Consider the following 16633-nt stretch of genomic DNA (forward strand, 5'->3'; position numbering starts at 1 on the left):
TGCAAGTATAAAGACAAAGAAGAGTTAAGGAAAGAAATTTGGTAGAATGTATATAAGATCTGCTAAGAGTAAGAATTAATAGAAAAAACAAACAAGTAGTTGGAGCAGCAGAAGAGCATGATGAAATGAAATTTTCAAGAGTACAGAGGTAATCAATGTAGTATTGCTTGTAACAGAGAGGCTGAGGAAATGTAATATATAGACATGTCACTGGATTTAAAAATGAATTTGAAAAAGAATAGATACATGTATATGTATAACTGAATCACTTGCTGTACACCTGAAACTAACACAACATTGTTAATCAACTATACTACAATATAAAATAAAAAGTGAAAAAAAAATGAGGATACCATTGGGAGTACAGGCATACCTTGAAGATATTGTGGGTTTGGTTCCAGACTACTGCAATAAAGCAAATATCACAATAAAGGGAGTCACACAAATTTGTTTGTTCCCCAGTTCATATGAAATTTATGCTTATACTATACTGTGCAATAATGTTATGTCTAAAAAGATGTACATACCTTAATTTAAAAATACTTTATTGCTATCAACACTCCAGTGAGGTATCAACCTCACACTGATCAGAATGGCCATTATCAAAAAGTCTACAAATCATAAATGCTGGAGAGAATGTGGAGAAAAAGGAACCCTCCTATACTATTGGCAGGAATGTAAACTGTTGCAGCCACTATGGAAAACGGTCTGGAGATTCCTTAAAAAACTAAAAATAGAACTACCATATGATCCAGCAATCACACTCCTGTGCATATATCCAGAAAAGAAGAAAACTCCAATCCAAAAAGATACATGCACCCCAATGTTCACAGCAGCACTATTAACAATAGCCAAGACATGGAAAAAAGCCAAGTGTCCATCAACAGATAATTGGCTTAAGAAGATGTGGTATATATGTACTATGGAATATTACTCAGCTGTAAAAAATGAAATATTACCATTTGCAGCAACATGGATGGACCTAGAGATTATTATACTGAGTGAAGTAAGTCAGAGAGAGGCAAATATTATATGGTATCACTTATATGTGAAATCTAAGAAATAATACAAATAAATCTATTTATAAAACACAAACAGACTCACAGACATAGAAACCAAAGTTATGGTTACCAAAAGGAAAAGGGGGTGGGGAGGGATAAATTAGGAGTATGGGATTAACAGATACACACTACTATATATAAAATAAATAACAAGGATTTACTGTATATAGCACAGGGAACTACATTCAATATCTTATAATAACCTATGATGGAAAAGAATCTGTAAAAGAATACATATATCTGAATCACTTTGCTGTACATCAGAAACTAACACAATATTGTAAATCAACTATAGTTCAATTTTAAAAAATACTTTATTGCTAAAAAATACTAACCATTATCTGAGCCTTCAGCAAGTCATAACATTTTTGCAGTAGTAACATCAAAGATTACTGATCACAGATCACCATAACAAATATAATAATAATGATAAAGTTTGAAATATGGCAAGAATTATCAAAATGTGACACAGAGACACAAATTGAGAAAATGATACTGGAAAAATGGTTCTGGTAGACTTGTTTGATGCAGGGTTACCACAAAACTTCAATTTTTAAAAAACACAATAGCTGCAAAGTGCAATCAAACAACGTATGCCTGTACTACCCTAAGACCCAGGGAGGTAGGCTCCCTCACATCACTAGGGAGCCCTTGGAATGTGGTTCCACTCACACAACATTGTGGTAAAGAAGACACAAGCAACTCCTTCTCTCGATATTTGGCCCTCAGCTCTGGAAATATGTGATCAATAACCCCAAATACTGACTTTAATTACCCCAGAAACACTTCTGATCAGGGCTCTATGTGCTCTAAACAATGGCAGTTGAATCTCGGCACTGTCAAAGTCTGTGGGTTGTGCTACTATCAAAGATGGGAAAGGAGGTTGGGAGGATTTGAATGACAGAGAGCTTAGGAAAGGAAAATTCAGAAACTAAACTTTTCAAATCTTTCCTCTCAAATCTCATAAATGCAATAAGCTGTTGCTTTATGAAATGTGGTTTCCCAGTGGTGTCGATATTCATTTTCTTCTTTTTTCATTATATTCCAGTTTGTGTGAGGTGCTTACATGTTAATGCTGTATTTGCAGCAGTTGTAAGTGATTGGGGAACATTTGACAATAGTGCATAATTTACTGCTCTTAAACTCTTATATAAGTGGGTTTAGAATAATATGCTTGAACAATAATATCAATTTTTATATTTCTAGGTAGGTAGACATTGAAGTCTAGAATGGCTAATAGTTATATTTTTATGAAGTATTTTTATTTTTAAAAAATTATGATTTAATTAAATTTTCCAATTTTTAAATTTTCTAAATTTTTAGATTTAAACATTTTTCCTTAAAATGTTCATATTTATTAATTATAACTTTCTCTTTACATTTAATAGATTATTTTTTATTTTGGAAGAAAAATACATTTAACATTTAATTAATTTTAACTTTTCATTCTTACATGTACTTAATATTTTTACTAAAATATGTTCAAATTTTATCAATTTCTAAATTAAATTGTACTTAATTTTTAATCTCTCTGATACTGAGAACGAGTACAAGTTGATATATTGATAGAAATAGAAAAGCAGAACTCAAAAAAGATAAAAATCTGAAAAAATAAAAGAAACAGAATATATTTAAAGAGAAGGATTACTTACATTTTTTAAAACAGGAAATAACAAAAGGGAGCTGACTTCTGTAGAGCATGATTTACGCAAATCTTACAAACAGAACATTAAAAATTTTTATTTTAAAAAGTTGTAACTGCTGATCAAAACAATGAGAATGAGCAATATAATTATTCTTATCAGATTCACAAGTGGAACAGGCTTAACAAAATCAATGCAACTTCTAAATATTTAATAAAGATTTTACTGCTGATCAAAATGATGAGATTGAGGAAGATAATTTTTAATATCAGATCTATAACAGTGCAACTCTTGCCTGCTATTTAAGAGATAAAAATTAGTTTTATAAAAACACAAAATTGCAAAAAAGAAAAATTACACCACTAGTTTTGGTATGTTTATTAAATTATGACCCTGGAAAATGACTTTTTCACCTTTTCACAGTATGAGAATGGTTCTAGCTAAACACAATCTGACTCAACTTAAAATTTGAGAATTTTCCATTGGATGAACACAGTAGAAAATTCAATATTTCATTAAACACCCAAATTATTTCAAATGAAGAAAAGACATACAGAACTTCAATATCATATTTCAAGTTGTTGTCACATTTCACAATTTTTAAGATCAGTTTTGGACCAAGCTGTTACTGGAAAAACTTTGATTTTCAATTAAAATAATGTGAAACTTCACTTACACAGAAAAGAAAAGCACACATTTAATTACTAGAACTGAAGTAAAAAGGGATGAATAAATAGCAAATGACCAATAGTATTAAACAAGTATAAATAAACAGTATTATAAAATATTATGTTATTAAAGAATATGTAATTTGGTCAATAATTAGCTAATCATAATGATGCTTTTCAAACCACAAACAGCACAGTGATTATAGAAAACAATAAAAAGTTTCTAGTTCAGTAGAAATCATTTCAAAATTGATGTTAAAGTGGTCAAACATGTGAGATATATTTTAAAAGATAAAATATTATCACTATTTAGAATTGAGAAATCAAAATCAGATTATTAACTTAATGGATAATAAAGTGAGAGAAGAAACTTTACACTAAATTTAAAAGCAAGTATTATTTATCTGTTCAGCCCGATTGTACAGGAAAAAATATATAAACTGAAAATGACATTTATTGGGCATATTATTGAATTATCAGAGGAAGAAAATAGGAAGCTGGAAATTAATCAGTATTTCACTGTTTTTACACTTGTTATTTTTAAAAAGTAAACGTTTTGACTTGAAGAACTGAAGGAAACAACTGGTATTTTGAGCCTTGGGTAAAAAGATTATGGAGGCAAACAGTATGATATTGTCATTAGAATGATTGATTAAGGAGGCTTTAATAAGAAGAAACGAAATTGAGTTATTTGTAGTGAGGTGGATGGTCCTAAAGTCTGTCATACAGAGTGAAGTAAGTCAGAAAAAGAAAAACAAATACCGTATGCTAACACATATATATGGAATCAAAAAAAAAAATGGTTCTGAAGAACCTAGGGGCAGGACAGGAATAAAGACACAGATGTAGAGAATGGACTTGAGGACACAGGGAGGGGGAAGGGTAAGCTGGGACGAAGTGAAAGAGTGGCATGGACATATATACACTACCAAATGTGAAATAGATAGCTAGTGGGAAGCAGCCGCATAGCACAGGGAGATCAGCTTGGTGCTTTGTGACCACCTAGAGGGGTGGGATAGGGAGGGTGGGAGGGAGACACAAGCAAGAGGGAGGAGATATGGGGATATATGTATACATATAGCTGATTCACTTTGTTATAAAGCAGAAACTAACACACCGTTGTAAAGCAATTAGACCCCAATAAAGATGTTAAAAAAAAAAAAGCTGCAACACTCTGCTCCTATGGCTGGTTAAAAGGCCTGAGTTAGTAAACGTTGTTTACTTCACAACCTATCCTATGGTCCCCTTACACTCTGCCAGCACCTCAGCTCAGACCACTCTTGACACCTACTGTCACAGACTGGCACCTTTGGAAACAGATTCCAAGATTTGTGTGCAGGAATTTTATTTGGACATGTTCGAGATCAGAAGCTATGAAGTGAAGAAGCAGAACCAGGCAGAGGGAGAATTTGAAGAGTGATAGAGTCACAGCAAAGACCTTAGCTGATTCTATGGCTTTGCAATTGGGATAGTTCTTCAGAGATATTCTGTATTGAGACATGGGGGCAGGCCTTACTACCTCTGCATGACTAATTACTGGATTGGGCTGTTCCCAGGTAGAGGGCTTGACTTTAGGTGGGTAGACTTTCTTCAGCTAAGAGCAAGGCTTAGATAGACAAGAACTCAACTAGAAACAGTTGGTTGCCAAGACTCCCAAACGCAGGAGAAATGAACACCTCGGTCCCAAAGGAAATAATCTGGAGAGTGCACCATGACATCTACTATAACCACACTCTTTCAGGGCTTCCTTGAGAGCTTCTGGCCACTTCTAGCTGGTGCTGGTATAATAATCAGATTTACCTAAACCACATTCATCCTTTCTCCTTCTCCACGGTGGTAAAACAGTGAAACATGTATGATGTTAAACTAAGTCATCCCTTTGAGCTGTTTACTGTGTCTCCCAGAGCAGCTTGGCTTGGGCTCAATCTACTATATGCCATCTCCATATTATAAAGTAATGCTGCTGTGCATATCCAGGTTTATGATTGGGTCAGTCAGATAACATACAGTTTATCCTGGACTGTTTGATTCCCATGAGCACAGGATTTTACAAAGTCAAGCATTCATTTCCCACCAGAGCCCAATAGCCCTAGAAGCTTTTCAAATGGAAATAGCTGATGGAAGAATAGGGAGCACATTGCATCACTCATAAACTGTAGATGCCTGAGCTGTGATTTCTCTTATTTGAGTTTGGAAGAGTTTCACACAACGTTGTGTCTGTCACAAATACTTTTTAAAAATCATTGGCTGTGTTAGGTTATTAGACTTAAGTGGTAAGGTGGCTTGAACAAAAACCAGCCTTGTTGCAGAGCTCTTTATTATTCAAGATCCAAGTCAATATTAGCACTTTTCCAGGTCTGGATAAGTAAATGGACTGAAGAAGGGTGACCAAGTGTAGTGCATACTGCCTCCAAAATTCAAAGAAGCCAACCAAACTATGTGTCCCTTTTATTGTAGAATAACTTGTCTCATATTTTAGAAGAGTTATCTAACCATGAACCCCTAACCATGATGTGGCATACCACTGAACTTTTTCAGCATTTATCTCCCACTCTCTGGCACACATAAATCTTACTAGGATACTTACGGTGCTTGTTACTTCCTGTTCGCCACTTTCAATTAACATAATTTTTTCAAGGCAAAGAATTAAGATGATTTTTAGGCCACACCTCAGCTCACTCCCCAGAACTATTGAGCCTGAATCTTCATTTTAATAGAATTCCCAGGTACATTAAAAATTGAGAGGCACTGTCCCAGACTATATTATGTAGAAGAGCAGATTTGACTCTGCATTGAGGTAAAACAGGGTAAGTACACTTTTGTCCCTATTATGTAAGCATCACCATTCTATACATGAAAATTCTATTTCTTTTCCACAATCGTCCATATTTTAGTGTGAGATACTTAGCAAGATTGAGTATTTAATTGATGTTTACAACAAAACCCTGTTAATCTTCAGTCTTACATTCACTATGAATTGAGATGAAGGATTCCTTCAAAACTGCCAACAGGGCTTCTGGATTTTCACAGGTGTTCATAATTGTTTTTTGCTCATATTTTTGCTTTTCCTAAATTTTTGCTTTTTCCATCTCTAAGGATAAACCAAATCCAGAGAATCTAACGATCTCATAATTGCTATTGTTGCCGTAATTACTAGGTGCCACAGCTCCTTGATCTTCCTCCATCTGTGCTTCATCTAATGATTTGATTTGATCAATTATAATGCAACTCTTTGCTATGAATTACCCATGTCCATTGCCTTTAGCAAGGAGTTGTTATCCCTGTGTTCTTTGCATAGATGAATGATTCATTCTAGAATTCTGTTTTGAGAATCTGCTTTCTGGAACTGTTGCCTGAACCAATTACTGTGTTAGTCAAGACCAAATACGGTAAAGCTAATAATCAATATGGTCCTAGTAAGGCACACTCTAACTAGGATATTTTGAAAAATACTGAACAAAGCGAAGCCACAAGGGGACACTGAATTACCCCAGGCCTAGTAACAATGGAACTATTAATACCTCTGGGAAAATAAAAGGTGGATGGGTAGAGTTCTTATCAGAATCCAGAAGTGAAGAGTGTTATAGGCAAGATCACCTTGAAAGAATTAGTAACTTTCAGTTAAGGGTCATAGTGAGTCATAGGCACACGGTGGAATAAGTATACTGACTCCTCAGTCATTCCTCCCTCTTATCTAATTTAGGGTTTCCCATTGGCCAAACACAATAAGAAACTAGTGGACAAAAGGACCCATTGATTTAGTCCACTTAAGTCTGTCACTTGGGGCAAAGAATTGGATGCAAAAAGTGGAAAGTACACTTATAGAGGCAAACATAGCTATCTAGCACATCACGATTCAATATCAAACAAACAATGAGAAGTATAAGTGCCAAGAGTAGGAGAGAGTTAAGTTCTCAGCAGACCTTTTCCTGCCAGAAGTCAAATTACTACAGGAAGGGAAATTATAATCAGAAATTTGCTTGGTGAAAAGAGAAAAAAAGAACAAGGATGTTAATTAGATTAATGATTATAAACACTAATCTGATATACTCATCTTCACTATAGTGACATTCTTCATTCATTTTTTTTAACAACCAGATTTTGAATTTCTATTTACCAGGAAATCCTTAGTCACATATATATACATCCTTTCCATGGAGTCAGCTATTTACATGATAGCTTACTTTGTCAATCATCCCAAGACATTTCACAGATTTTATTCCTAGGTAACATCTTTTGGGTTCAGGACTTAATTGCTGTTATTTTCAGGTTTTAGTTAAAATTAAATGAGGAAGAATTCAAAGCACTAGATCAGCTCTTTAGGAAGCTTATCCAAATGGAAGTAAATATTTTAATATTATTATTATTAGATGGTACCTTAAAAAATCAGCATCATGAATATGCACATAATAGTTAAACATTAGATGGGTGGATAGATACATCAACATAAAGAGATTGAGCCTGATTACTTCCAAATGAGAAGGAACTTCTGAAAGACTGAGATTGACTACTGTAAGCAAGAAATTGATTATACAAAGGAAGAGGAAAGACCAAGTGAGGACACAGCAAAAAGGTGGCCATTTGCAAACCAAGAAGAAAGATCTCAGGAGAAACCAAGCCTATTTAGGTCTTGATCTTGGACTTCTAACCTCCATAACTGTTAGAGAATAAATTTCTTTTGTTTAATCTATGGTATTTTGTTACAACAGACTTAGAACTGAGAAGTGGGGTGCTACTGCAGAAAATATCTAAAAAAGTAGAAGTGACTTTGGAATGGAGTAATGGGTCAAGACTGGAAGAGTTTTGAGGTACATGTTAGAAAAAGCCAAGATTATCTGAAGAGATTTTTTGGTAGAAATACAGAAGATGCTTCTGGGGAAGCCTCAAGTGGAAATGAGGAACATGTTGTTGGACTCTGATGAAAGGGTGATCCTTGTTACAAAGAACTTGTATAAATTGTGCTCTAGTATTTTGTGGAAGGTAATAATCTGTGAGCAATGAAATTGGATATTTAGCTGAGGACATTTCTAAGCAAAATGTTGAAGGTGCTTTATTTCTCCTTACTGCTTACAATAAAATGCAAAAGGAGATGAATTACAGAAAGAATTGTTAAACAAAATGGAAGCAGAACTTGAAAACTTGGAAAATTCTCAGTCTATCCATAATGCAAAAAAATGAGAAAGTGTGTTCAGGAGAGAACACCAAGGATGTGGCTGTGCAATCATCTGATAAAGAGATTCTGGGGAAAAAGAGTATGGAGCCTCCTTAAAAAACTAAAATTAGAGTTACCATATGATCCAACAACACCACTCCTGGGAATATATCTGGAGAAAACCATAATTTGAAAAGATACATGCACCCCTATGTTCATTGCAGCACTATTTACAATAGCCAAGACATGGAAGCAACCTAAGTGTCCACCAACAGATGAATGGATAAAGATGTTGTGTGTGTGTGTGTGTGTGTATATATATATATATATATATATATATATATATATATAACAGAATATTACTCAGCCATAAAAAAGAATAAAATAATGATATTTGCAGCAACATGGATGAACAGAGATTATCATACTGAGAGAAGTAAATCATACAAAGAAAGGCAAATATCATATGATATCAATTATATGTGGGATCTAAAAACGACACAAATGAACTTATTTACAAAGCAGAAATAGAGGCATAGACAGAGAAAACAAAGTTATGGTTACCAAAGCGGGGGGGACTAAATTAGGAGTTTGGGATTAAAATTAAGAACTATATACAAAACACATAACCAAGGACCAAGGCTAAATTAGGAGTTTGGGCTTAAAATTAAGAACTATATACAAAATACATAACCAAGGAACTATATACAAAATACATAACCAAGGACAAAATACATAACCAAGAACTATATACAAAATACATAACCAAGGACCACACACACACACACACACACACAACTGAATCACATTGTTGTACACCTGAAACAAAACATTGTAAATCAACTATATTTCAATGAAAATTTTAAAAAAAACAAAGAGATTGTGGGTGTGGCTCATATGTATGAGTCTTATGTGACTCTATCTGCCTGGATTCAATAGGCCATCTCAGCAGAAGAAAGGAATAGAGATGGGGTTATTTCAGTGGAAACACTGTCAATGTGGACTAAAGGGGACAGAGAGGGAATGAAACAAAGGAAGTCTGTCAGACTTCTGGGATTCTAAAGAATAGGACAATAAGGCTATCTGGCTGGGAACATGCTAAATCCTCAGGAAAATGGAAGAATGACCATGAAAGTGACACAGAGCTCATCAGCAGGGTTGCCACCACAGGTGCAAAGGGCACAGATCCACAAGACGATGCTGTCTCTTCCATGGTGTCAGTGGAGCAGGGCTGTCATCCAGGGCTGAGGGGGCAACACTGCCATCCCAATGGGCCCAGAAGATGAGGCTACCACATAGTAAGCCTGGAGGACAGCACATTGGGGCAGAGAGGATTATCTTGAGCCTTAAAATCTAAAGGAATTTCCCCAGCTAGGTTTTGGACTTGCTTGGGAGTACATTCTCCTTTTTAATTTCTCCCTTTTAAAATGGGAATGTCTCTCCTCTGCCTGTCACACTATTATATTTTGTGAGCACATAACTTGCCTGGTTTCACAGGTTCACAGCTGGAGAAGAATTTTACCTCAGGATGAATCACCCATACTTGATTCAGTCACAGCTAAGAAATCGATCTTAGGAACCTCCAGTTTTTTATAATGGGCTGCAAGAAAGCCTGCTCAACCTTTGCCCTGGAGAAATGCATTATCCTTATTATACTTGACAACAAAGAAACCTGTCATCTGCTCTAGAGAAAAGACCCTTTCTCTATCTTACAAGGCTGTTTGCTATACAAACCTCTTGGAAAAGACAGTCATGAGAAAAATGTGAATACCTCTGATTCCAAGAAATTCAAAACTGAGAGACCCATGGAAAATTTTCTCTCAACAATAATTATTCAATATTTATAATTGAGAGCACTCAGGTACTTACTGAGCATAAGTAAATAAAGAAGCACATAGACCTAGAAATTAAATTGCTTATAAAATTATGTAACCTTTGATATAAACAGATTGGGACCCTTATCCTACATAAGAAAATTAGTTTAGTTTTAGGCATGGGGAATATGAAGTGCCTATAGGACATATAATAAAACTATCTAGTGGGAAATTGGAAACTGATCCAGCTGTTGAAGAAAGATTAAAAACTGGTTACACCAACATTGGAATCATTCTTATGAGAAAGTCAACTGAAGCTTTCTTCTCCCCTTTAACAAGGTCTTCTAGCCCATGGGTCAGGAAACTAGACCTCTGGGTCAAATCCTTCCCACTACCTGTTTTTTGTATAAACATAAATAAAGTTTCATTGAAACACAGACACACCAAATTATTTATGTATATCATCTATGGCTGTTTTCACATCATACCACAATGGTAGAATTTGGTAGTGTATAACCTACAAGGGCAAAAATATTCACTATCTGGCTCTTTAGAGAAAAATTTTGCTGAGCCCTGTTCTACATTCTTGAATTTATGCTGTCATGCTTGACTCTTTAGATCCTTTCCTGACAATTTTTCCTCATCCAAGCCATTTGTGAAAGTACGCAAAACTCAGGCTTATTTTACAGTCTTATGTCTTGAAACCATACCTACTTTTTCTGTGAAGCTTTGAAGTTTGCCTTCCCATATTTGAGTTTACCCAAGTAATGAGAATCCAGTCAAAGAATGAGTTAAGTGTTATATTTGTGGTAAAAAATGCAATGATAGATCCAAGAAAGAAAAAAATTAATTCACATGGAAAGGATCTGGAATGTTCTCTCAAAAAATATGCTTTGAGGAGGGCCTTAAAGGATAGTTGGAACACTGACTATCAAAAGTTCAGAGTTGGTGAAGGAATTACATGAGCAAAGAAAAGGAGATTGTAGGAAACAAAGTGGATACTTAGAATAGCAGGGAACCAATCTGCAAGGTTAGGTCAAGGCAATAGGATATGAACACACTTTTTCATATTGTTTTGTGATTCTAACTCTGTAACTGCTGAAATGTCTGGGACATATTGTGTGTGCATTATGCAGAACAAGAAGGAAAAGGCAGAGTTAGCAAAAAGAAGTCCAAGATAACCTGCTGTGACAAGCAAAACAAATGAGAAGTTTGTTTGACAAAAATAGATTCTACAGCCCAGTGCCTGTTCCTGATGTTGACAGAGGCAGAGGAGATGGGCATAATATGGAGCATTTATCAAGGTGATGTCAAAGGATGGTGAGAACTCAATCTAGGATTATGACTTACAAAGGGCAAAGAAAGACTTGAATGCAGAGGTCATTGCAAAAAAGAAAATCTATCATTAAAAATTTTTATCATAGTGGACTTTCTTAAATATGTCAAAACTTGAAAAGCTACCATGAAAAGAGGATGTTTGGGAGAATATACTAAAAATTTTAAAGGAATTTGAGGTAAAAATATCTTCCAGTTGCATCAGACTATGACAAGTAATGATTTCATTAACTCTACAGTTTACTGGTAAAATTTAGTCACATGGTTTTTATCAGCATTGCAAGTTCTGCATTAATATTTAATTCCCTTACTTTATATTTGTGTAGTTACCTTATACCATTTCCATATATGGTGGCTATGAATCTCAACCCATAAACTTGAGTGCTCAAGTGATAGTACCTTATTTTCTGTAACTCAGTTTTATTTCTAATTCCAAGTCCCTTTCCCTCAGTCACTCAGCTTTTCTCCAATCCCCAAGGCCATTCCATGGTTCCAGTATCTTGATTCAGTGCCAAGGCACTGTGGGAGGGGACACTTTCTATTCGCCAATCATCTCTCTTCACTGATGTCTCTTATTCCTGACCACATGGTTGCTTCAAGACCATCAACTCTCTCCAGCTTCCATTCTTGATTGGGAGACAGTTACTTTGAAAGGCTGCCTTTGTTTCTTACTAGAATCACCATGTAGGCAGTTCTCTTTAGAATTTGCGTGTCTCCCTCTAGAGAAGCATTTCCTGAGAAGCAGAAGATAATCTCTACTGTTTTGGGATTCACAGTCCTCTTTTCGTCACTTCATTAATGCCAAGGTAATTTGTTTTATGAGTCTGGGATAGAAATGACTCTTCAGAATGTTCTACCTAGCTCCTTCCCTTTTCCTTTCCTGTGGGAAATCAGTTGCTCAATGGCATGAGTCAGAAGCTTTTGAGCTAGAGAGGAATTTCATCAGCATAATGGGCATATTTTACAAAGCTGACAACAAGGAAACAGCTCATAGGATTTCAGGATTCGTTAAAGACAAGATAATTGAACAAATAAATAAATGCATTCAGAATAGTAGGAACTAGGATAATCAGAGTTATCCTTCTTGGACAAAAAAGGTACAAATATAAGAGAGAAGAAAACCTAGAGTAAATGTAAGGCATCAGTGTGAACTTAACGGTTTTTACTTATAAATAAACATAGATATGTGTACATGTGAGTTTGTGCACCCAGACATATATTTTTTTAACTGCCCTACAAGAAGTCTTAAAAGCAATGGCATATATGTGGAATCTAAAATAAGGGTACAAATGAACTTATCTAAAAAACAGAAATAGAGTCACAGATGTAGAAAACAAACTTATGGTTACCAGGGTTTAACCATAACCCCTGGGTCAAATCCTTCCCACTACCTGTTTTTTGTATAAACATAAATGAAGTTTCATTGAAACACAGACACACCAAATTATTTATGTATATCATCTATGGCTGTTTTCACATCATACCACAATGGTAGAATTTGGTAGTGTATAACCTACAAAGGCAAAAATATTCACTATCTGGCTCTTTAGAGAAAAATTTTGCTGAGCCCTGTTCTACACTCTTGAATTTATGCTGTCATGTTTGACTCTAGATCCTTTCCTGGCAGGGGGGAGGGATAAACTGGGAGACTGAGATTGATATATTCACACCACTATATATAAAATAGATAATTAATAAGGACCTACAGTATAGCACAGGGAACTCTACTCAATACTCTGTAATGGTCTATATGGGAAAAGAACATACAAAAGAGTGGATGTATGTATATGTACAACTGATTCACTTTGCTGTACACCTGAAACTAACACAATATTGTAAATCAACTATACTCCAATAAAAAAAAAGCAACGGTACCCTGGAAGTAATGAATACACACCTGGTTCCCAAGTTGTGGATTCTAAATCCATTCTCCAAATTAAAAATCAAAAAACCAGGTTTTCCCTGGTGGTGCAGTGGTTGAGAGTCCGCCTGCCGATGCAGGGGATACGGGTTCATGCCCCGGTCCAGGAGGATCCCACGTGCCGCGGAGCGGCTGGGCCCATGAGCCATGGGTGCTGAGCCTGCGCGTCCGGAGCCTGTGCTCCACAACGGGAGAGGCCACAACAGTGAGAGGCCCGCGTACCGCAAAAAAAAAAAAAAAAAAATCAAAAAAACGTAGTTTCTTGGAAAAGTGGCTGATTCCAGGGCTTGAGCTAGGAAACTATAAGATTAACTTAGAACATTCTGTCACGACAGAAAGTAAGAGAGCTTATTCAAATGTTGATAGGGACATTTCGAAAGAACAGAGAAGTTGACCTGAAGGTGCCTTACTGACTAAATAAATACAAATAATAATTTGTTATAGAAATGGATGAGAAATCCCTGCCTCACAGTAGAATGCCAACTAACAACAAATAAAGAAGGAATAGTGGAATTGGAAAAATCACCATTTGGCAATCATCATAATAATAACTGATTCAGGAAAGATTCATCAATGGATGCTAAAATTAATAGATCAAGGTTTGATTAGGAACAGGATATTTACATTTACATGGTCTCAAGGTATCTTCCCACACAATATTTTTATTTACTTGTTAATCAACAAGTTACAAGAAAATTATTAATTAACCTCAGAAGGGAGAAATTTGGCAGACACCATTTTAAACAAGTGGTAAAAGTTAACATCACCAATTGTGGGACAAATTGTTTGCCCCCTAATGGGATGGACTGAGAAGAACACTGCATTACTTCTGTGATATACCTGCCAAAACATGCACAACTGGAAACAAATTATATGGAAACATCATAAACATCTATATCTTAAAGAAAAAAAAATCAAGGCCATGAAAAATAAAGTTGAAAGAACCTGGAACACATGGCCTCTAAATGCAATGTGTGATTCTGGATTGGTTTATGGACCAGAAGAGAAATGAGGAAAAGGAAAAAAAAAAGTTTTATTCTCTAAAGGGCTTATCTGGAAGACTGATAAAATTTGAATGTCTGGGGGTTGGACTATAGTATTGTATTCATACTAGAGTTATAGAGGGGAATACCATTGCTTTTAGAAGCCACATTGAAAAATTTGGGAGTTTTGGGCATTGTACCTGCAACTTACAAGTGTCTCAAGCCAAAAAGAAAGAGAAAAAAGAAAAAGTTGTAAAATGCTAAAAATTGTGGAATAAGTTGAAGGTTTGTAATAGTGTTCTCCAGAGAAATAGAACCAATAGGATATATAAAAGGAGATTTATTATGGTACCTGGTTCACATGATTACGGAGACTGAGATATGCCATGATATACCATCTGCAAGATGGAGAACCAGGAAAGCCAGTGGTAGAATTCAGTCCAAGTCTGAAGGCCCTAGAATCAGGGGAGCTGATGATGTAACTTCCAGTCTAAGTACAAAGGCCCAAGACTCAAGAGCTCAGATGTCCAACCTCAAGAATAAATGGATGTCCCAGCTCAAGGAGAGAGGGTAAGAGAGAATTCACCTTTCCTCCACCTTTTTGTTTTACTTGGGCCCTCAATGGCTTGGATGATACCCACCACTTTGGTGAGTGTGGATTTCTTCACTCAGTCTACTGACTCAAATGCTAAAGTCTTCCAGAAACACCTTTATAGACACATCCAGAAATAATGTTTTACCAGCTATCTCAGTATCCCTTGGCCCAGTCAAGCTGACACATAAGGTTAACCATCACAGTGTTGTACTGGAGTTCTTTGTGATGTTCTTCAGACACTTCTGAAAATTTTAAATTATTTCAAAAGTAAAAGTTAATCCAAAATGAAGCTCTTGTTATATCTTGAAACCCAATCTCTCTTTTACCGCCTCATTGCTCTTCTTAATCTTTTCATAGGGGCTAACAAGTTTGTAAAACAAATGCCAGAAAACCTCGTAGAAAACCGTTACTTTCTAGCCTTCCACATAGCTCTTTTTGAAGTAAGGAAGGAAAATGAAAAATTCAGACACAAACTTCTCACATGATGCATGTTGTCACACAAGAATTATTTCCATTGTCTTAGCCATTATATAAAACAAGTATATCTATCTATCTATATATATATATATAGATATATATATATATCTGTAAAACCTATAAAAACATCAATTACTTGGTTATAATTTTCTGCACTACATAAGTTGTTCCAATTACTCTTAGGAAGTAGAGGTGTAATGAAAACATAAATTGAAAAAATGCTGAATAAACAAGTATTAAAGTCAGTACAGTTGTCCCATGGTATCTGCAGGGGATTGGTTCCAGGACCCCCCATGGATACCAAAATTCATGGATGCTCAAGTCGCTTACATAAAATGGCATAATATTGGCATATAACTTAAACACATCCTCCAACATACTTTAAGTCATCTCTAGATTACTTATAATAGTTAATACAATGTAAACATTATGTAAATAGTTTTTAATACAATATAAATGCTATGTAAATAGTTGCAACAAATTCAAGCTTTGCCTTTTGGAACTTTTTGAAATCTTTTTTCCAAATATTTTCCATTCACAGTTGGTTGAATTCAAGGATGCAGGACCCCATGAATACAAAGGGTCAAATGTATTTAATTAAATATGAAGCCAAAGCCACATAATAACAACATAGAATAAGCTTCAGGGTAAAAAAATCAGAAATTGTATTAAAATCAGTTGTTATTACAATCTTATCATTAAAATTTTACTAGTCAGAGTTCTAAAGTTTAACATGACCACGCAAGAACAATTATTTCTCAGTGTACTAAACAGCTAGGTTGCTCCTGTGGGCACACTAATGTGCATTATGAAACCAAACATATACCCACTTTCAACTGAGGTTACTGAAGAAACAAGACAGTTTTTGGCTCATCCTGTTACTATATATGTTACTGCTGCTGATGAAGTTATTCAGCATTGTGTCCTCTCAATAGAAAATACTCATCTTCTCTTTCATTTCTGTACTAAAAGATTTGTTTGATG

This window comes from Stenella coeruleoalba (genome assembly GCF_951394435.1).
Source record: "Stenella coeruleoalba genome assembly, chromosome: 5".
Taxonomy (NCBI): domain Eukaryota; kingdom Metazoa; phylum Chordata; class Mammalia; order Artiodactyla; family Delphinidae; genus Stenella; species Stenella coeruleoalba.